Source organism: Ctenocephalides felis, unplaced genomic scaffold (genome assembly GCF_003426905.1).
Source record: "Ctenocephalides felis isolate EL2017-DRISC unplaced genomic scaffold, ASM342690v1 CF-g0.4_SCAFFOLD_03589, whole genome shotgun sequence".
NCBI classification, from domain to species: Eukaryota; Metazoa; Arthropoda; class Insecta; order Siphonaptera; family Pulicidae; genus Ctenocephalides; species Ctenocephalides felis.
Genome location: NW_020539743.1, coordinates 15,893 through 39,709, shown reverse-complemented (window position 1 = coordinate 39,709; position 23,817 = coordinate 15,893). Strand labels below are relative to the sequence as shown.

General features: G+C 34.3%; 9 non-coding genes across 9 annotated transcripts; all 9 read right to left on the bottom strand.

Moving 5' to 3' along the window:
* Positions 1–2,758: 2,758 nt before the first annotated feature.
* Trnag-ucc lies at positions 2,759–2,830 on the bottom strand. The gene has a single exon. It is a non-coding gene; the product is annotated as a tRNA-Gly (tRNA).
* A 195-nt stretch (positions 2,831–3,025) lies between these two features.
* Trnag-ucc lies at positions 3,026–3,097 on the bottom strand. The gene has a single exon. It is a non-coding gene; the product is annotated as a tRNA-Gly (tRNA).
* A 275-nt stretch (positions 3,098–3,372) lies between these two features.
* Trnar-ucu lies at positions 3,373–3,445 on the bottom strand. The gene has a single exon. It is a non-coding gene; the product is annotated as a tRNA-Arg (tRNA).
* Positions 3,446–11,017: 7,572 nt separating this feature from the next.
* On the bottom strand, positions 11,018–11,089 carry Trnag-ucc. The gene has a single exon. It is a non-coding gene; the product is annotated as a tRNA-Gly (tRNA).
* A 197-nt stretch (positions 11,090–11,286) lies between these two features.
* Positions 11,287–11,358, bottom strand: Trnag-ucc. The gene has a single exon. It is a non-coding gene; the product is annotated as a tRNA-Gly (tRNA).
* Positions 11,359–11,633: 275 nt separating this feature from the next.
* Positions 11,634–11,706, bottom strand: Trnar-ucu. Its single transcript has one exon. It is a non-coding gene; the product is annotated as a tRNA-Arg (tRNA).
* A 9,706-nt stretch (positions 11,707–21,412) lies between these two features.
* Positions 21,413–21,484, bottom strand: Trnag-ucc. Its single transcript has one exon. It is a non-coding gene; the product is annotated as a tRNA-Gly (tRNA).
* Positions 21,485–21,681: 197 nt separating this feature from the next.
* On the bottom strand, positions 21,682–21,753 carry Trnag-ucc. Its single transcript has one exon. It is a non-coding gene; the product is annotated as a tRNA-Gly (tRNA).
* Positions 21,754–21,969: 216 nt separating this feature from the next.
* Trnar-ucu lies at positions 21,970–22,042 on the bottom strand. Its single transcript has one exon. It is a non-coding gene; the product is annotated as a tRNA-Arg (tRNA).
* Positions 22,043–23,817: the final 1,775 nt, after the last annotated feature.

Here is a 23,817-nt window from a genome sequence, read left to right as displayed (position 1 = left end):
TAGTTTGTATTTTCTTAATAAGTTAGGATGATTTTCATATTTTTAGTTAAGATTTTTATTAGGTATAGGATAGTTTAAAATCCATAAGTTATTATGCCAGTAAGATTGATTTTTTTTTCTTGTTTGTACTTTCTTAATAATAGTTAATAGTAATATTTAGTTAGGATTTGGATAGGTTTAGGATAATTAGGATAGTTTTGTTTTATACAATGTAAATATGGGTTTTATAATCCAACATTGGCATAAGTTTTGTTTTTTATCATTGCAAGTGAATTTAATTGAGTTTTGTATCGTCGAGAATTAACCAAAGAGTTAATAAATATTTTAAAAAATGGAGTATGTTTGTTTGCTTAACTTTTCATGTGTTTTTATTGTTGTTCACGGAGGGAATAGTAGTTAGCATGTCTATGATTTGAAAATGAGGTGAATTTTTAAGGAAACGCGCGGTAACAAAGGAGCGCAAAGGCCGCATATGTGAAAAAAAAATTGCGTAGAGAACGCAAAGAGTTTTAAAAAAAAATGTATTAGCAGGCAGAAAAGTCCGAACCAAGATGTTAATGTTATTTTCGAGTTTATTGTACTTTTTTCTCTTAATCGTTACATCAGGACATGCTAATTGTATTGACCAGCTGGAGGGTTGGGTAATACATTTGTTTTATGTAATTGGTTTGTAGTATTAGTATGTTTTTTATTCGTTTGTTATATTTTAATGTCGTGTATTTCGTGTTTTTTTCAGTAGGGTGATGCAATAATGATTTAGTTTTATCAATTTTAATATTGTACTTTTCTATGTTTTTTCTTACGCGTATTAATGGCGTTTTCATTCCCGCCGGAACGTCATTGCTTAGTGCTCAATTCGCGGCTTCATCTAATTGATCTTATTTAATAATAATAATAGGATACGACTTTTCACCATAATTCATAATGGCAGCTAAGGCGATCAGTTCGACCGACGAATTATGTGGCTTGGAAACCAAAGGCCTAGAAAACCTTGGTTAAATAGAGCGGGTGGGCAGGTGACATTTCCCTTCGAAAAGTCGTATTTCTACGAACACAGAGACAATTGCAAGGTAGAAACCCGGATTTGCAATATACGTATTGTAGTCGGCAATTAGATGAACGTTCATGTATTGTTCGGAATAATGCGTGAACGGCTAAAGGCATTTTTTTTTCGATTTCTTTTCTTTTTCGCAATTACTAATTATATATTTTTTTGTTGATCATACTAATTTCTTTTTTTATACAAAGTTTTATGTTGCATTTACTAATTTTAATACTTTACTATTTCATAATAAATTAGTTTTATATCATACGCGTAACTTCGTCATTTTTACTGTTTTTATCCGACTTATCATTATTGCATTATCCGCTTTGTTCGCCATTTTAATATACTAGAATTTCGTTTTTTTATATTATATATTTGTCGTTGTGTTTTTCGCCGTGCGTCGCGAAGGTTTGGTTTGGTTTACGATAGAGTTTATGGCCTATGTTACAAGGCGTGAAGGTAATGAGAGTATAGAGAGTATATAAATTTTTAGTCGAAAAGTTGAATGCGTTATAGTGGCCCTATTGTTTATGAATTATTATATAATAGGTTATATCATTTAAGTATGATAATGAGAAGAGTGGATATAAACTATTATTTCGTCGATGTTTTTGTTGTTCACTGATAATGTTACCGTAAATCAAACCAAGCGAACGTTTGTAGTGTATTACCGCGTTTATACCGTCGGCGTTTTAATTTTCGTGACGCCCTTTATATGGACATATTACGATTTTATTTTATTGAAAATACTTAATTCTGTCTCGTCAATAGTTATTGGCTTGTGTTTTGACCGCCCATCCAGATTAAGGGATCCGATATGGCAACAAAATGGTTCATGGTGGCATGATGGCAATAAAAAATTAACTTAAGGTGCTCCTATAGGTGTTAGATAGTATTAACTTCGTACTTCGTAAGATTTAAATTAATTATACTTATAAATACATATGTAAAAGGAAGATTGTGTCGTAACCCTTATCATCCCTTTTTTTTCTACTACACGTAGAGTAGGCCTGCTGCCTAGTGACGTAGCGCTAGTCCGGGCGGCCGAGGCAAGCGAGAGTACGGTAGTGTTAAACGAGCTGGACTCGATTCACAAGATTTTTAAATTAGTGCGACACAGTCTATATTAGTAGATTGAGAAATCGTTTCGATCTAGAAGCGAAAGATAAAGAATTTGCGGTTAAAAAAAAAATAAAATTACTTTTTTATTCTTAATCTTTCCCTCTTGCATATTACTCTTAGATAAGAAATAGGAATAAGTTTAGAGTTAGGTATGATACCAAGGACTGTTATATCACCTCAGATTTAGGATGGTTGTTGAAAGTAAGTTTGTTGCCATTTCGAGTACATAGTATGATTTCCGCTTAGGGTGCGGGAGGTCCCGGGTTCAAATCCCGGACGAACCCGGACTTTTCTTTAAATTCGAGCACATGTTATTTACTACAATGTTGTACATTGGATGCAACACAAACACGCACTGGGTGGAACATGTGGTTCGTTGGTCTAGGGTATGATTCCCGCTTTGGGTGGGGGAAGTCCCGGGTTCAAATCCTGTACGAGCCCGCGCATTTCTTTTAATTCAAGCACATATTTCTTACTACATTGTTGTTACAAATATAATAATAATGTCGATTTGGTATAATATTGATTCTACCCATATTGAAACTTTCTTTTAATTTTGACAAATTGCAACACGAAAGTAATAAACGTGATTGCGTCGGCCGGGAATCGAACCCGGATCAACTGCTTGGAAGGCAACTATGCTGACCATTACACCACCGACGCCTAACATATTGCATTCAATTATGGTGTAATAACTTATAGTTGTAACTTATTAAGTTGATAAAGTTTATTGTGAGTCTCTGTATGTAGACAGCAAAATTCTAAGGCATGACAAATAATTTCTTAAAATTTTCATTTTATTCATATTGAAACTTTTTTTTAATTTTGACAAATTGCAACAGAAAAGTAATAAACGTTTGCGTCGGCCGGGAATCGAACCCGGATCAACTGCTTGGAAGGCAACTATGCTGACCATTACACCACCGACGCCTAACATATTGCATTCAATTATGGTGTAATAACTTATAGTTGTAACTTATTAAGGTGATAAAGTTTATTGTGAGTTTTTGTATGTAGACAGCAAAATGCCAAGACATAACAAATCATTTCTTAAAATAATGTGACATTTCCGAACATCTCTTGTGGGTAGGTTCAGCCGACAAAATTTATACAAAAATTGCAACGCATGAACGGCTATAGTTAATTACCAATTTCCAAACTGGACTATACAATATATGGTCATTACATAAATTAGTTTTACTAAGCATCCCTTGCGGGGATCGAACCCACGACCTTTGGATTAGAAGTCCAACCCGCTATCCGCTGCGCCAAAGGGACCACAGCCTCAAAAAATTTTTGTTTGCATTGATTCTTAATTATTATATCTGATATTGATGATGAAAAAAAGTTACAGATATGTGTTATTTATTGGGTATAAGAATAATTGTTGTTTATACCCGTTATTGTTTGATGATTATAAATATTGTTTATCCTATATATCATTTATTCCTACTCTTATCAACAGCACGACAAGGGACTCCGTGGCACAATTGGCTAGCGCGCTCGGCTGTTATCCGAAAGATTGATGGTTCGAGCCCACCCTGGGACGTATAGTAGTTATTATTCATACCCTGGAATATTAAAAGAATATTTTTTATACCCAATAGTATTTAATGATTATATTGTTCATCATATTGTTACGAATGTGTGAGCACCCACATAACTACATAACTAACCCTCTCAGTCATGAGGTAGTCGTGGTCGAGGGTGCGCGTTGCCTGCATGGCCTCAAAGTCGGCAAACGTGCGGTCCAGCGCACGAAAGGGTTAATAAAATGTTTTTAATGTAAGCCTAGAGGACGTCATGGGGGGACAGCGTTTCGGAAGCTATCCCCCGAACAGAAAGTAGACTTTGTATAGTTTGTATAGTTTATAGGAGTGAAGTAAATGTTAACTATTTGTGTGTGAAGTGAATAGGGCCCGATGTATGGACAGGAATTGGACACTGGTTGCGCCGTCGGTTACAGATTAGGATAAGTGATTATTAAATGTAAATATAGGTTAGTTAATTAAGTAACGAACAAACGCCTTTTTATTAGTAATATTTAAAGTAACTAGTCTCTTACAGGATTGCGACGTCACGGTAAGGTTGTAGAAAGACCGCGAATGTACACAATAATAATAAATTAGAGCATGACTAAAGGAGTATAGTAAATAAATAGAAGGATATTCATGACAAATAAAAAGGGGTCCATGACAATACATATAGTTCACCCCTACTATTATCAGCATTACGACAAGGGTCTACGAGGAAAAATATTTATTATTTATACCCTAGAATATTCAATGAAAATTGTTTATATCTAATAGAATTTCATGATTTTATTGTTTATCATATATATAGTTTATCCCTAGTATTATCAGCATTATGAAAAGGGCCTATTGTAATTATTGTTTGTGCTATATATAATTTACTCCTATTATTATCAACAGCACAACAAGAGTCTCCGTGGCGCAATTGGCGTTGGTGGTTCGAGCCCACCCAAGGGCGTATGGTAGTTATTATTTATACTCTGGAATTTCGTGATTTTATTGTTTATCATTGGTCTAGGGGTATGATTTCCGCTTAGGGTGCGGGAGGTCCCGAGTTCAAATCCCGGACGAGCCCGGACTTTTCTTTAAATTCGAGCACATATTATTTACTACAATGTTGTGCATTGGATGCAAAACAAACACGCACTGGGTAGAACATGTGGTTCGTTGGTCTAGGGGTATGATTCTCGCTTTGGGTGGGGGAAGTCCCGGGTTCAAATCCTGTACGAGCCCGCGCATTTCTTTTAATTCAAGCACATATTTCTTACTACATTGTTGTTATGAATATAACAATAATGTCGATTTAGTTTAGTTAATTGTAGATATAGGTTGCATGTTAGAATAAGCAATGTTTTAGGATAAGTGATTATTAAATGTAAATATAGGTCAGTTAATTAAGTAACGAACAAACGCCTTTTCATTAGTAATATTCATAGTAACTAGTCTCTTACAGGATTGCGACTTCACGGTAAGGTTGTAGAAAGACCGCGAATGTACACAATAATAATAAATTAGAGCATGACTAAAGGAGTATAGTAAATAAATAAAAGGATATTCATGACAAATAAAAAGGAGTTCATGACAATACATATAGTTCACCCCTACTATTATCAGCATTACGACAAGGGTCTACGAGGAAAAATATTTATTATTTATACCCTAGAATATTTAATGAAAATTGTTTATATCTAATAGAATTTCATGATTTTATTGTTTATCATATATATAGTTTATCTCTAGTATTATCAGCATTATGAAAAGGGCCTATTGTAATTATTGTTTGTGCTATATATAATTTACTCCTATTATTATCAACAGCACAACAAGAGTCTCCGTGGCGCAATTGGCGTTGGTGGTTCGAGCCCACCCAATGGCGTATGGTAGTTATTATTTATACTCTGGAATATTCAATGCATATTGTTTATACCCAATAGTATTTGATGATTATATTATTCATCATATATGTAGTTAGTTTACACGAGCCCGGACATTTCTTTAAATTCGAGAACATATTATTTACTACAGTATTATATATTGGATCACGAACATGTCATTTACAACAATGTTGTAGATTGGTTCCAACACAAACACGCACTGGATAAAACCCGTGGCTTGTTGGTCTAGGGTTATGATTTCGGCTTAGATATTAAACGTAAGTGGCAAATCATGTAATGTCGATTTGGAAATGTACACAATAATAATAAATTAGAGCATGACTAAAGGAGTATAGTAAGTAAATAAAAAGATATTCATGACAAATAAAATGGGGTCCATGACAATACATATAGTTCACCCCTACTATTATCAGCATTACGACAAGGGTCTACGAGAAAAAATATTTATTATTTATACCCTAGAATATTCAATAAAAATTGTTTATATCTAATAGAATTTCATGATTTTATTGTTCATCATATTGTAACGACAATTGGTATTGTCGTCAAAAGGGTTGCATAACCACCAGCGCAATGGGACACCCCCACCTACGTCTACTAGGAAGCCTACAATATAAAGTCCAGTCTGGGGTTGAAATATCAGCATTAAGAATTGTATCATCCGCTGAGGAGGTCAGTGGGTCCACGCGCCAGGCGCTGGACCCGCTTTGTGTATAGTGGTGTGTGTGTTGTGCCAGGAGAGGAGAACCCGTTCCAGTAAAGGTCAGATGCATTATTGGTTTTATAAACTATTCCCTCCGTTCCGTTATCGTTACTCCGTTGATACCGTTTTACGTTAGTAATTAATAAAGATTTATGAATACGTTAGGTTTTAGGCAAAGGGCATGACAGTACGTAGGTATTGTCATGCCGTGACACCTGTAATAATTAGTAATAATTAAATAAGCTAAAAGTACATTCTGTTTTATTCGCGTAGTTAGTTGGCTTTTCCACAGGTAATTACAGGGTGGTTATAGAAGTCGGGTTAAGGAGTTGGTGTAACCCTTTCGTTGGGGATGCAACGCTAGATGTAATATTTGGCAGTCGTTGCATATCCCCTAAGAAAGGGGGTAATCACCCCTTTTCTCGTCACAATGGTGAAAACGCATTCGATCCCCCATAAACCCCCTCACAAATTTTTAATAATTTTAATAATTAATTATTTTTATTAAAAGCTAAGCGAGTCGCTCGCACTAGTTACGTGTATAAGTTACGTTAATATTTATGATAGATGTTTTGTTTGTTATAGTACGTGTTTCGGTAAATTTAGTAAATCTAAAAATTAATTATTGCGTAAATATTGTGGAAATTATAATTGTATTCTTTATGTGTATTACTATTTGTGTTTATCTGTGTATTTTTATTGTGTTCCTTTCGCGGTGATGTGGTAGTTTTATTGTTAGTAGAATTTTACTACGTTGAAAATATAAGTGATTTTTATTTGTTTAATGTTTTGAGTATGGAATATGTAATAATCTAGTTTAATTTTATTTAACCAAATCTATTGTTTTGGCTGCGGTTTGCGTCAATATTATAATTGTCACCTAATATTTGTTAAGTTTAGTTCTAAAAAGTATATAAAATTAGCTAATTTAAAGTTACTTAACTCATTTAAACTGATTGAATTTTATCCTATTTACTTTATAATTTTACAAAATTTTTAGATGTACTATTTTTATTTTAAAATCAGATTTCATTTAATGGTTGTGTGTGCTCATTCTATTTGCTTTTTCTTTCTTTTTTGCTGGATATAATATTACAAAAATGCAATTAATTTTATTTTAAAAGGGGATTTATTTACTTGTGGTGTTTGTTCCATTTTGTTTCCCCTGGGTATCAATTTCAATTTCTGTAAAGTCATATATAAATCGTCAAACAGTTTTCGAGTCGTTTCAAGTATTTTGTTTTGATAGGCTAGTTCGAACGATTTGAAACACATTGCCCAACAAAATATATTTCGTTTTCTTCGTAAATCTCAAATTCCGTACACTTGACCCTATGCCACACACAAATCGTATTTTTTCTGTCTCCGAAAACAGTTAATAGGCAAATATTATGTTTCAGTAATCCCTAGTATTTCTTTTTCATTGACATGTTTATATACAGATCTTAAATTTATTGTGTTTTTTTGACAATCCCAACGTCTCTGTTATGTCTCAGCACTTGACAATTTTTGACCCTATCGACGGGGTGCCGTAGTGCCGTACGCAACGCGACAGAACCGTTAAGTTTTTTTGCACAGTTTGCGGCGCCAGTCGCATACTTGAAATAATCCATATTCAAAAAAAACTTTCACTTTTCGTATATTCTTTTTTTCTTATACTAAAAAATATATTTATAATTAAGAAGTACAGATAACCGCAAATAGTATTGAGTTGTTTTTATTTTTTATTTTTCTTATTGATTGTCGTGTTGTTTGTGTTTCGTTAATCTTGTTCGCGATGTTTGATAAACCCTGTAATTACATAATTTTTTTTCGAGATGATTTGCGAATGAGACAGAATTACTTAAATCAGAACATGATAGGTATAGAATAGTCAGATTAATACATAATTTATTATGCCAGTAAGATTGACACTTTTTATTATTTTTCTAGTTTGTATTTTCTTAATAAGTTAGGATGATTTTCATATTTTTAGTTAAGATTTTATTAGGTATAGGATAGTTAGAATCCATAAGTTATTATGCCAGTAAGATTGATTTTTTTTTCTTGTTTGTACTTTCTTAATAAGTTAATAGTAATATTTTAGTTAGGATTTTGATAGGTTTAGGATAATTAGGATTAGTTTTGTTTTATACAATGTAAATATGGGTTTTATAATCCAACATTGGCATAAGTTTTGTTTTTTTATCATTGCAAGTGAATTTAATTGAGTTTTGTATCGTCGAGAATTAACCAAAGAGTTAATAAATATTTTAAAAAATGGAGTATGTTTGTTTGCTTAACTTTTCATGTGTTTTTATTGTTGTTCACGGAGGGAATAGTAGTTAGCATGTCTATGATTTGAAAATGAGGTGAATTTTTAAGGAAACGCGCGGTAACAAGGAGCGCAAAGACCGCATATGTGAAAAAAAATTGCGTAGAGAACGCAAAGAGTTTAAAAAAAAATGTATTAGCAGGCAGAAAGTGCCGAACCAAGATGTTAATGTTATTTTCGAGTTTATTGTAACTTTTTTTCTCTTAATCGTTACATCAGAGACATGCTAATTGTATCTGACCAGCTGGAGGGTTGGGTAATACATTTGTTTTATGTAATTGGTTTGTAGTATTAGTATGTTTTTTTATTCGTTTTGTTTATATTTTAATGTCGTGTATTTTCGTGTTTTTTTCAGTAGGGTGATGCAATAATGAATTTAGTTTTATCAATTTTAATATTGTACTTTTCTATGTTTTTTTCTTACGCGTATTAATGGCGTTTTCATTCCCGCCGGAACGTCATTGCTTAGTGCTCAATTCGCGGCTTCATCTAATTGATCTTATTTAATAATAAATAATAGGATACGACTTTTCACCATAATTCATAATGGCAGCTAAGGCGATCAGTTCGACCGACGAATTATGTGGCTTGGAAACCAAAGGCCTAGAAAACCTTGGTTAAATAGAGCGGGTGGGCAGGTGACATTTCCCTTCGAAAAGTCGTATTTCTACGAACACAGAGACAATTGCAAAGGTAGAACCCGGATTTGCAATATACGTATTTGTAGTTCGGCAATTAGATGAACGTTCATGTATTGTTCGGAATAATGCGTGAACGGCTAAAGGCATTTTTTTTTTCGATTTCTTTTCTTTTTCGCAATTTACTAATTATATATTTTTTTTGTTGATCATACTAATTTCTTTTTTTATACAAAGTTTTATGTTGCATTTTACTAATTTTAATACTTTACTATTTCATAATAAATTAGTTTTATATCATACGCGTAACTTCGTCATTTTTACTGTTTTTTATCCGACTTATCATTATTGCATTATCCGCTTTGTTCGCCATTTTTAATATACTAGAATTTCGTTTTTTTTATATTTATATATTTGTCGTTGTGTTTTTCGCCGTGCGTCGCGAAAGGTTTGGTTTGGTTTACGATAGAGTTTATGGCCTATGTTACAAGGCGTTGAAGGTAATGAGAGTATAGAGAGTATATAAATTTTTAGTCGAAAAGTTGAATGCGTTATAGTGGCCCTATTGTTTATGAATTATTATATAATAGGTTTATATCATGTTAAGTATGATAATGAGTAAGAGTGGATATAAACTATTATTTTCGTCGTATGTTTTTGTTGTTCACTGATAATGTTACCGTAAATCAAACCAAGCGAACGTTTGTAGTGTATTACCGCGTTTATACCGTCGGCGTTTTAATTTTCGTGACGCCCTTTTATATGGACATATTACGATTTTATTTTTATTGAAAATACTTTAATTCTGTCTCGTCAATAGTTATTGGCTTGTGTTTTTGACCGCCCAATCCAGATTAAGGGATCCGATATGGCAACAAAATGGTTCATGGTGGCATGATGGCAATAAAAAATTAACTTAAGGAGCTCCTATAGGTTGTTAGATAGTATTAACTTCGTACTTCGTAAGATTTAAATTAATTATACTTATAAATACAAATATGTAAAAGGAAAGATTGTGTCGTAACCCTTATCATCCCTTTTTTTTTCTACTACAACGTAGAGTAGGCCTGCTGCCTAGTGACGTAGCGCTAGTCCGGGCGGCCGAGGCAAGCGAGAGTACGGTAGTGTTAAACGAGCTGGACTCGATTCACAAGATTTTTAAATTAGTGCGACACAGTCTATATTAGTAGATCGAGAAATCGTTTCGATCTAGAAGCGAAAGATAAAGAATTTGCGGTTAAAAAAAAAATAAAATTACTTTTTTATTCTTAATCTTTCCCTCTTGCATATTACTCTTAGATAAGAAATAGGAATAAGTTTAGAGTTAGGTATGATATACAAGGACTGTTATATCACTCAGATTTAGGATGGTTGTTGAAAGTAAGTTTGCCATTTCGAGTACATAGTATGATTTCCGCTTAGGGTGCGGGAGGTCCCGGGTTCAAATCCCGGACGAACCCGGACTTTTCTTTAAATTCGAGCACATGTTATTTACTACAATGTTGTACATTGGATGCAACACAAACACGCACTGGGTGGAACATGTGGTTCGTTGGTCTAGGGGTATGATTCCCGCTTTGGGTGGGGGAAGTCCCGGGTTCAAATCCTGTACGAGCCCGCGCATTTCTTTTAATTCAAGCACATATTTCTTACTACATTGTTGTTATAAATATAATAATAATGTCGATTTGGTATAATATTGATTCTACCCATATTGAAACTTTCTTTTAATTTTGACAAATTGCAACACGAAAGTAATAAACGTGATTGCGTCGGCCGGGAATCGAACCCGGATCAACTGCTTGGAAGGCAACTATGCTGACCATTACACCACCGACGCCTAACATATTGCATTCAATTATGGTGTAATAACTTATAGTTGTAACTTATTAAGTTGATAAAGTTTATTGTGAGTCTCTGTATGTAGACAGCAAAATTCTAAGGCATGACAAATAATTTCTTAAAATTTTCATTTTACCCATATTGAAACTTTTTTTTAATTTTGACAAATTGCAACAGAAAAGTAATAAACGTGTTTGCGTCGGCCGGGAATCGAACCCGGATCAACTGCTTGGAAGGCAACTATGCTGACCATTACACCACCGACGCCTAACATATTGCATTCAATTATGGTGTAATAACTTATAGTTGTAACTTATTAAGGTGATAAAGTTTATTGTGAGTTTTTGTATGTAGACAGCAAAATGCCAAGACATAACAAATCATTTCTTAAAATAATGTGACATTTCCGAACATCTCTTGTGGGTAGGTTCAGCCGACAAAATTTATACAAAAATTGCAACGCATGAACGGCTATAGTTAATTACCAATTTCCAAACTGGACTATACAATATATGGTCATTACATAAATTAGTTTTACTAAGCATCCCTTGCGGGGATCGAACCCACGACCTTTGGATTAGAAGTCCAACCCGCTATCCGCTGCGCCAAAGGGACCACAGCCTCAAAAAATTTTTGTTTGCATTGATTCTTAATTATTATATCTGATATTGATGATGAAAAAAAGTTACAGATATGTGTTATTTATTGGGTATAAGAATAATTGTTGTTTATACCCGTTATTGTTTGATGATTATAAATATTGTTTATCCTATATATCATTTATTCCTACTCTTATCAACAGCACGACAAGGGACTCCGTGGCACAATTGGCTAGCGCGCTCGGCTGTTATCCGAAAGATTGATGGTTCGAGCCCACCCTGGGACGTATAGTAGTTATTATTCATACCCTGGAATATTAAAAGAATATTTTTTATACCCAATAGTATTTAATGATTATATTGTTCATCATATTGTTACGAATGTGTGAGTACCCACATGACTACATAACTACCCCTCTCAGTCATGAGGTAGTCGTGGTCAAGGGTGTGCGTTGCCTGCATGGCCTCAAAGTCGGCAAACGTGCGGTCCAGCGCACGAAAGGGTTAATAAAATGTTTTTAATGTAAGCCTAGAGGACGTCATGGGGGGACAGCGTTTCGGAAGCTATCCCCCGAACAGAAAGTAGACTTTGTATAGTTTGTATAGTTTATAGGAGTGAAGTAAATGTTAACTATTTGTGTGTGAAGTGAATAGGGCCCGATGTATGGACAGGAATTGGACACTGGTTGCGCCGTCGGTTACAGATTAGGATAAGTGATTATTAAATGTAAATATAGGTTAGTTAATTAAGTAACGAACAAACGCCTTTTTATTAGTAATATTTAAAGTAACTAGTCTCTTACAGGATTGCGACGTCACGGTAAGGTTGTAGAAAGACCGCGAATGTACACAATAATAATAAATTAGAGCATGACTAAAGGAGTATAGTAAATAAATAGAAGGATATTCATGACAAATAAAAAGGGGTCCATGACAATACATATAGTTCACCCCTACTATTATCAGCATTACGACAAGGGTCTACGAGGAAAAATATTTATTATTTATACCCTAGAATATTCAATGAAAATTGTTTATATCTAATAGAATTTCATGATTTTATTGTTTATCATATATATAGTTTATCCCTAGTATTATCAGCATTATGAAAAGGGCCTATTGTAATTATTGTTTGTGCTATATATAATTTACTCCTATTATTATCAACAGCACAACAAGAGTCTCCGTGGCGCAATTGGCGTTGGTGGTTCGAGCCCACCCAAGGGCGTATGGTAGTTATTATTTATACTCTGGAATTTCGTGATTTTATTGTTTATCATTGGTCTAGGGGTATGATTTCCGCTTAGGGTGCGGGAGGTCCCGAGTTCAAATCCCGGACTTTTCTTTAAATTCGAGCACATATTATTTACTACAATGTTGTGCATTGGATGCAAAACAAACACGCACTGGGTAGAACATGTGGTTCGTTGGTCTAGGGGTATGATTCTCGCTTTGGGTGGGGGAAGTCCCGGGTTCAAATCCTGTACGAGCCCGCGCATTTCTTTTAATTCAAGCACATATTTCTTACTACATTGTTGTTATGAATATAACAATAATGTCGATTTAGTTTAGTTAATTGTAGATATAGGTTGCATGTTAGAATAAGCAATGTTTTAGGATAAGTGATTATTAAATGTAAATATAGGTCAGTTAATTAAGTAACGAACAAACGCCTTTTCATTAGTAATATTCATAGTAACTAGTCTCTTACAGGATTGCGACTTCACGGTAAGGTTGTAGAAAGACCGCGAATGTACACAATAATAATAAATTAGAGCATGACTAAAGGAGTATAGTAAATAAATAAAAGGATATTCATGACAAATAAAAAGGAGTTCATGACAATACATATAGTTCACCCCTACTATTATCAGCATTACGACAAGGGTCTACGAGGAAAAATATTTATTATTTATACCCTAGAATATTTAATGAAAATTGTTTATATCTAATAGAATTTCATGATTTTATTGTTTATCATATATATAGTTTATCTCTAGTATTATCAGCATTATGAAAAGGGCCTATTGTAATTATTGTTTGTGCTATATATAATTTACTCCTATTATTATCAACAGCACAACAAGAGTCTCCGTGGCGCAATTGGCGTTGGTGGTTCGAGCCCACCCAATGGCGTATGGTAGTTATTATTTATACTCTGGAATATTCAATGCATATTGTTTATACCCAATAGTATTTGATGATTATATTATTCATCATATATGTAGTTAGTTTACACGAGCCCGGACATTTCTTTAAATTCGAGAACATATTATTTACTACAGTATTATATATTGGATCACGAACATGTCATTCACAACAATGTTGTAGATTGGTTCCAACACAAACACGCACTGGATAAAACCCGTGGCTTGTTGGTCTAGGGTTATGATTTCGGCTTAGATATTAAACGTAAGTGGCAAATCATGTAATGTCGATTTGGAAATGTACACAATAATAATAAATTAGAGCATGACTAAAGGAGTATAGTAAGTAAATAAAAAGATATTCATGACAAATAAAATGGGGTCCATGACAATACATATAGTTCACCCCTACTATTATCAGCATTACGACAAGGGTCTACGAGAAAAAATATTTATTATTTATACCCTAGAATATTCAATAAAAATTGTTTATATCTAATAGAATTTCATGATTTTATTGTTCATCATATTGTAACGACAATTGGTATTGTCGTCAAAAGGGTTGCATAACCACCAGCGCAATGGGACACCCCCACCTACGTCTACTAGGAAGCCTACAATATAAAGTCCAGTCTGGGGTTGAAATATCAGCATTAAGAATTGTATCATCCGCTGAGGAGGTCAGTGGGTCCACGCGCCAGGCGCTGGACCCGCTTTGTGTATAGTGGTGTGTGTGTTGTGCCAGGAGAGGAGAACCCGTTCCAGTAAAGGTCAGATGCATTATTGGTTTTATAAACTATTCCCTCCGTTCCGTTATCGTTACTCCGTTGATACCGTTTTACGTTAGTAATTAATAAAGATTTATGAATACGTTAGGTTTTAGGCAAAGGGCATGACAGTACGTAGGTATTGTCATGCCGTGACACCTGTAATAATTAGTAATAATTAAATAAGCTAAAAGTACATTCTGTTTTATTCGCGTAGTTAGTTGGCTTTTCCACAGGTAATTACAGGGTGGTTATAGAAGTCGGGTTAAGGAGTTGGTGTAACCCTTTCGTTGGGGATGCAACGCTAGATGTAATATTTGGCAGTCGTTGCATATCCCCTAAGAAAGGGGGTAATCACCCCTTTTCTCGTCACAATGGTGAAAACGCATTCGATCCCCCATAAACCCCCTCACAAATTTTTAATAATTTTAATAATTAATTATTTTTATTAAAAGCTAAGCGAGTCGCTCGCACTAGTTACGTGTATAAGTTACGTTAATATTTATGATAGATGTTTTGTTTGTTATAGTACGTGTTTCGGTAAATTTAGTAAATCTAAAAATTAATTATTGCGTAAATATTGTGGAAATTATAATTGTATTCTTTATGTGTATTACTATTTGTGTTTATCTGTGTATTTTATTGTGTTCCTTTCGCGGTGATGTGGTAGTTTTATTGTTAGTAGAATTTTACTACGTTGAAAATATAAGTGATTTTTATTTGTTTAATGTTTTGAGTATGGAATATGTAATAATCTAGTTTAATTTTATTTAACCAAATCTATTGTTTTGGCTGCGGTTTGCGTCAATATTATAATTGTCACCTAATATTTGTTAAGTTTAGTTCTAAAAAGTATATAAAATTAGCTAATTTAAAGTTACTTAACTCATTTAAACTGATTGAATTTTATCCTATTTACTTTATAATTTTACAAAATTTTTAGATGTACTATTTTTATTTTAAAATCAGATTTCATTTAATGGTTGTGTGTGCTCATTCTATTTGCTTTTTCTTTCTTTTTTGCTGGATATAATATTACAAAAATGCAATTAATTTTATTTTAAAAGGGGATTTATTTACTTGTGGTGTTTGTTCCATTTTGTTTCCCCTGGGTATCAATTTCAATTTCTGTAAAGTCATATATAAATCGTCAAACAGTTTTCGAGTCGTTTCAAGTATTTTGTTTTGATAGGCTAGTTCGAACGATTTGAAACACATTGCCCAACAAAATATATTTCGTTTTCTTCGTAAATCTCAAATTCCGTACACTTGACCCTATGCCACACACAAATCGTATTTTTTCTGTCTCCGAAAACAGTTAATAGGCAAATATTATGTTTCAGTAATCCCTAGTATTTCTTTTTCATTGACATGTTTATATACAGATCTTAAATTTATTGTGTTTTTTTGACAATCCCAACGTCTCTGTTATGTCTCAGCACTTGACAATTTTTGACCCTATCGACGGGGTGCCGTAGTGCCGTACGCAACGCGACAGAACCGTTAAGTTTTTTTGCACAGTTTGCGGCGCCAGTCGCATACTTGAAATAATCCATATTCAAAAAAAACTTTCACTTTTCGTATATTCTTTTTTTCTTATACTAAAAAATATATTTATAATTAAGAAGTACAGATAACCGCAAATAGTATTGAGTTGTTTTTATTTTTTATTTTTCTTATTGATTGTCGTGTTGTTTGTGTTTCGTTAATCTTGTTCGCGATGTTTGATAAACCCTGTAATTACATAATTTTTTTTCGAGATGATTTGCGAATGAGACAGAATTACTTAAATCAGAACATGATAGGTATAGAATAGTCAGATTAATACATAATTTATTATGCCAGTAAGATTGACACTTTTTATTATTTTTCTAGTTTGTATTTTCTTAATAAGTTAGGATGATTTTCATATTTTTAGTTAAGATTTTATTAGGTATAGGATAGTTAGAATCCATAAGTTATTATGCCAGTAAGATTGATTTTTTTTCTTGTTTGTACTTTCTTAATAAGTTAATAGTAATATTTTAGTTAGGATTTTGATAGGTTTAGGATAATTAGGATTAGTTTTGTTTTATACAATGTAAATATGGGTTTTATAATCCAACATTGGCATAAGTTTTGTTTTTTTATCATTGCAAGTGAATTTAATTGAGTTTTGTATCGTCGAGAATTAACCAAAGAGTTAATAAATATTTTAAAAAATGGAGTATGTTTGTTTGCTTAACTTTTCATGTGTTTTTATTGTTGTTCACGGAGGGAATAGTAGTTAGCATGTCTATGATTTGAAAATGAGGTGAATTTTTAAGGAAACGCGCGGTAACAAGGAGCGCAAAGACCGCATATGTGAAAAAAAATTGCGTAGAGAACGCAAAGAGTTTAAAAAAAAATGTATTAGCAGGCAGAAAGTGCCGAACCAAGATGTTAATGTTATTTTCGAGTTTATTGTAACTTTTTTTCTCTTAATCGTTACATCAGAGACATGCTAATTGTATCTGACCAGCTGGAGGGTTGGGTAATACATTTGTTTTATGTAATTGGTTTGTAGTATTAGTATGTTTTTTTATTCGTTTTGTTTATATTTTAATGTCGTGTATTTTCGTGTTTTTTTCAGTAGGGTGATGCAATAATGAATTTAGTTTTATCAATTTTAATATTGTACTTTTCTATGTTTTTTTCTTACGCGTATTAATGGCGTTTTCATTCCCGCCGGAACGTCATTGCTTAGTGCTCAATTCGCGGCTTCATCTAATTGATCTTATTTAATAATAAATAATAGGATACGACTTTTCACCATAATTCATAATGGCAGCTAAGGCGATCAGTTCGACCGACGAATTATGTGGCTTGGAAACCAAAGGCCTAGAAAACCTTGGTTAAATAGAGCGGGTGGGCAGGTGACATTTCCCTTCGAAAAGTCGTATTTCTACGAACACAGAGACAATTGCAAAGGTAGAACCCGGATTTGCAATATACGTATTTGTAGTTCGGCAATTAGATGAACGTTCATGTATTGTTCGGAATAATGCGTGAACGGCTAAAGGCATTTTTTTTTTCGATTTCTTTTCTTTTTCGCAATTTACTAATTATATATTTTTTTGTTGATCATACTAATTTCTTTTTTTATACAAAGTTTTATGTTGCATTTTACTAATTTTAATACTTTACTATTTCATAATAAATTAGTTTTATATCATACGCGTAACTTCGTCATTTTTACTGTTTTTTATCCGACTTATCATTATTGCATTATCCGCTTTGTTCGCCATTTTTAATATACTAGAATTTCGTTTTTTTTATATTTATATATTTGTCGTTGTGTTTTTCGCCGTGCGTCGCGAAAGGTTTGGTTTGGTTTACGATAGAGTTTATGGCCTATGTTACAAGGCGTTGAAGGTAATGAGAGTATAGAGAGTATATAAATTTTTAGTCGAAAAGTTGAATGCGTTATAGTGGCCCTATTGTTTATGAATTATTATATAATAGGTTTATATCATGTTAAGTATGATAATGAGTAAGAGTGGATATAAACTATTATTTTTCGTCGTATGTTTTTGTTGTTCACTGATAATGTTACCGTAAATCAAACCAAGCGAACGTTTGTAGTGTATTACCGCGTTTATACCGTCGGCGTTTTAATTTTCGTGACGCCCTTTTATATGGACATATTACGATTTTATTTTTATTGAAAATACTTTAATTCTGTCTCGTCAATAGTTATTGGCTTGTGTTTTTGACCGCCCAATCCAGATTAAGGGATCCGATATGGCAACAAAATGGTTCATGGTGGCATGATGGCAATAAAAAATTAACTTAAGGAGCTCCTATAGGTTGTTAGATAGTATTAACTTCGTACTTCGTAAGATTTAAATTAATTATACTTATAAATACAAATATGTAAAAGGAAAGATTGTGTCGTAACCCTTATCATCCCTTTTTTTTTTCTACTACAACGTAGAGTAGGCCTGCTGCCTAGTGACGTAGCGCTAGTCCGGGCGGCCGAGGCAAGCGAGAGTACGGTAGTGTTAAACGAGCTGGACTCGATTCACAAGATTTTTAAATTAGTGCGACACAGTCTATATTAGTAGATCGAGAAATCGTTTCGATCTAGAAGCGAAAGATAAAGAATTTGCGGTTAAAAAAAAAATAAAATTACTTTTTTATTCTTAATCTTTCCCTCTTGCATATTACTCTTAGATAAGAAATAGGAATAAGTTTAGAGTTAGGTATGATATACAAGGACTGTTATATCACTCAGATTTAGGATGGTTGTTGAAAGTAAGTTTGCCATTTCGAGTACATAGTATGAATATAAGTATTAAGGCTTATATCGGAACGCCATATCGGATGTACGTTTTTGTTTTATGCGTATATGAGAATTTTAATGTTTAAAGCTGGGCCCAGTTGTCCACGAGAGCGGACCATTAAGATGTCCAAATCGATGGACGCGTACGGTTTCAATCGGGGAAACCGCCCTTAATCAACCCCGCAGCCGTCGAATTATTATGTGAATTATTATGTATTATGGATTATTATGAATTATTTTTGGGAAGGTACCTTCAGTGAAGACCGGGATGGCGACATAGGTCGCAGCACGCCATCTCCCGTCAAGGGGGCAATTTGGGGTACTTTTGTGCCGGGCTGAGGAACCCCAGGTGTGTCACGCTTACATAGGTGTTAAGTGTAAGTGCCATTTGTTTTTGGGTGGGCATAGACGGTCGGTCTAGAAATATTATTATTGGTATGGGGCTCTGCGGGGGGAGCAATGAAGGAAAACTAGATCCTAGCCCCCATCTGTGGTCTTGTATTTGGGGGGCAATCACACCAGTAGAGGCTGAATTACTGTAAACGTCGCGTCCGTAAAAGTAAACTAGTTATTTAAATAATTGAATTTTATAAATTGATGGGTATTTTTGTTTCTTGTCTATTGTCATATTAGTTTCGTTTTTTTTTCTTGTCAAAGTTTTTCGCGTTTTACACAGTAAAAGATTGTCCATATCATCGGGCTCATGGTTTCTGGCAAACTAATTTATAATTCGGGCTACGGTTATCCCATTACTAATACTACAACCAAGAAAATAGGTGACAGCACACGCACATAGGATAAGATTGCGTTCCAAGGAAACGTGTTACGAAAAATTGTACGAAAAATGATTGTACTTCGAATATTTTTTTTATTAAGTTTTTGTCTTTCGTTAGTCTGTGTTATATAACTACTTTTTTCTAAGTCTAGTATTTTTTTGTATTTGCTGAGTACCGTTTTTCCTAACACGGTTTCTTTGAGAACGAAATAGGTTAAGATAGTTTTAAGCAAACGGACTTATTTCTGTATGGTAATTTTTGTGTTACCGAAGGATTTTGTTTTTGTTGTTTTTTTGTATTAATGATGTTGATGTATTTTTTTATCAGACCTGTGTATAAATTAGTTTATGTTTACTAGCTGCTACGTGTTTTGAGTTTGTAAACAAAAGGGGGAATAGCTTACCAGGATTCTAGGAATATCTGACCGGAACCACAACGCCTAAAGGATGGCCAACACACAACCACAACTACAATCGTCGTCTAGCAGCCAAGGCTCACACTTGAGCAGAGCCAACCAAGTTAAACTAGCCAACCCAAAGACGAGGACCAAAGAGCAAGACAGGACCCTAGAAAGAACACCGGAACAACCCGGAAAAACCAGGAGATAGCAATAATTTCAACTTTGGATTTAAGAGCCGAGGCCGGCTCTAGTGTGACAGGGGGGCGTGTAACGACAATTGGTATTGTCGTCAAAAGGGTTGCATAACCACCAGCGCAATGGGACACCCCCACCTACGTCTACTAGGGAGCCTACAATATAAAGTCCAGTCTGGGGTTGAAATATCAGCATTAAGAATTGTATCATCCGCTGAGGAGGTCAGTGGGTCCACGCGCCAGGCGCTGGACTCGCTTTGTGTATAGTGGTGTGTGTGTTGTGCCAGGAGAGGAGAACCCGTTCCAGTAAAGGTCAGATGCATTATTGGTTTTATAAACTATTTCCTCCGTTCCGTTATCGTTACTCCGTTGATACCGTTTTACGTTAGTAATTAATAAAGATTTATGAATACGTTAGGTTTTAGGCAAAGGGCATGACAGTGCGTAGGTATTGTCATGCCGTGACACCTGTAATAATTAGTAATAATTAAATAAGCTAAAAGTACATTCTGTTTCATTCGCGTAGTTAGTTGGCTTTTCCACAGGTAATTACAGGGTGGTTATAGAAGTCGGGTTAAGGAGTTGGTGTAACCCTTTCGTTGGGGATGCAACGCTAAATGTAATATTTGGCAGTCGTTGCATATCCCCTAAGAAAGGGGGTAATCACCCCTTTTCTCGTCACAATATATATAGTTTATCCCTAGTATTATAAGCATTATGACAAGGGCCCATTGTAATTATTGTTTGTGCTATATATAATTTACTCCTATTATTATCAACAGCACAACAAGAGTCTCCGTGGCGTAATTGGCGTTGGTGGTTCGAGCCCACCCAATGGCGTATGGTAGTTATTATTTATACTCTGGAATATTCAATGCATATTGTTTATACCCAATAGTATTTGATGATTATATTATTCATCATATATGTAGTTTACACGAGCCCGGACATTTCTTTGAATTCGTGAACATATTATTTACTACAGTATTATATATTGGATCAAGAACATATTATTCACAACAATGTTGTACATTGGTTCCAACACAAACACGCACTGGATAAAACCCGTGGCTTGTTGGTCTAGGGTTATGATTTCGGCTTAGATATTAAACGTAAGGAAAGTAATAAACGTGATTGCGTCGGCCGGGAATCGAACCCGGATCAACTGCTTGGAAGGCAACTATGCTGACCATTACACCACCGACGCCTAACATATTGCATTCAATTATGGTGTAATAACTTATAGTTGTAACTTATTAAGGTGATAAAGTTTATTGTGAGTTTTTGTATGTAGACAGCAAAATGCCAAGACATGACAAATAATTTCTTAAAATTTTCATTTTACCCATATTGAAACTTTTTTTTAATATTGACAAATTGCAACACGAAACTAATAAACGTGATTGCGTCGGCCGGGAATCGAACCCGGATCAACTGCTTGGAAGGCAACTATGCTGACCATTACACCACCGACGCCTGAAGTTTATTGTGAGTTTTTGTATGTGGACAGCAAAATGCCGAGACATGACAAATCATTTCCTAAAATAATGTGATATTTCCGAACATCTCTTGTGGGTATTTAGCCGACAAAATTTAGACAAAAATTGCAACGCATGAACGGCTATAGTTAATTACCAATTTCCAAACTGGACTATACAATATATGGTCATTACATAAATTAGTTTTACTAAGCATTCCTTGTGGGGATCAAACCCACGACCTTTGGATTAGAAGTCCAACGCGCTATCCGCTGCGCCAAAGGGACCTCAGCCTCAAAAAACTTTTGTTTGCATTGATTCTTAATTATTATATCTGATATTGATGATGAAAAAAAGTTACAAATATGTGTTATTTATTGGGTGTAAGAATAATTGTTGTTTATACCCGTTATTGTTTGATGATTATAAATATTGTTTATCCTATATATAATATCAATAGCACGACAAGGACCTCCGTGGCACAATTGGCTAGCGCGCTCGGCTGTTAACCGAAAGGTTGATGGTTCGAGCCCACCCTGGGGCGTATAGTACTTATTATTCATACCCTGAAATTTTAGAAGAATATTTTTTATACCCAATAGTATTTAATGATTATATTGTTCATCATATTGTTACGAATGTGTGGGTGAGCACCCACATAACTACATAACTACCCCTTTCAGTCATCAGGTAGTCGTGGTCGAGGGTGTGCGTTGCCTGCATGGCCTCAAAGTCGGCAAACGTGCGGTACAGCGCACGAAAGTGTTAATAAAATGTTTTTAATGTAAGCCTAGAGGACATCATGGGGGGACAGCGTTTCGGAAGCTATCCCCCGAACCGAAAGTAGACTTTGTATAGTTTGTATAGTTTATAGGAGTGAAGTAAATGTTAACTATTTGTGTGTGAAGTGAATAGGGCCCGATGTATGGACAGGTATTGGACACTGGTTGCGCCGTGGGTTACAGATTAGTGTGGATATAGGTTGCATGTTAGAATAAGCAATGTTTTAGGATAAGTGATTATTAAATGTAAATATAGGTCAGTTAATTAAGTAACGAACAAACGCCTTTTCATTAGTAATATTCAAAGTAACTAGTCTCTTACAGGATTGCGACTTCACGGTAAGGTTGTAGAAAGACCGCGAATGTACACAATAATAATAAATTAGAGCATGACTAAAGGAGTATAGTAAATAAATAAAAGGATATTCATGACAAATAAAAAGGATTTCATGACAATACATATAGTTCACCCCTACTATTATCAGCATTACGACAAGGGTCTACGAGGAAAAATATTTATTATTTATACCCTAGAATATTTAATGAAAATTGTTTATATCTAATAGAATTTCATGATTTTATTGTTTATCATATATATAGTTTATCTCTAGTATTATCAGCATTATGAAAAGGGCCTATTGTAATTATTGTTTGTGCTATATATAATTTACTCATATTATTATCAACAGCCAGTGCGCCAGTCTCCGTGGCGCAATTGGCGTTGGTGGTTCGAGCCCACCCGGAGGCGTAAAATAGTTATTATTTATACTCTGGAATATTCAATGCATATTGTTTATACCCAATAGTATTTGATGATTATATTATTCATCATATATGTAGTTAGTTTACACGAGCCCGGACATTTCTTTAAATTCGAGAACATATTATTTACTACAGTATTATATATTGGATCACGAACATGTTATTTACAACAATGTTGTACATTGGTTCCAACACAAACACGCACTGGATAAAACCCGTGGCTTGTTGGTCTAGGGTTATGATTTCGGCTTAGATATTAAACGTAAGTGGCAAATCATGTGTAAAATGTGTTTATTGAGTAGAACCCGTGGCATGTTGTACATTGGATGCAACACAAATACGCAATGGGTACAACCCGTGGCTGGTTTGTCTGGGTGTACGATTCCCGCTTTGGGTGCGGGAGGTCCCGGGTTCAAATCCCGGACGAGCCCTGACATTTGTTTAAATTCGGGTGCCTATTATTTACTACAATGTTGTACATTGGATCCAACACAAATACGCACTGGGTATAACCCGTG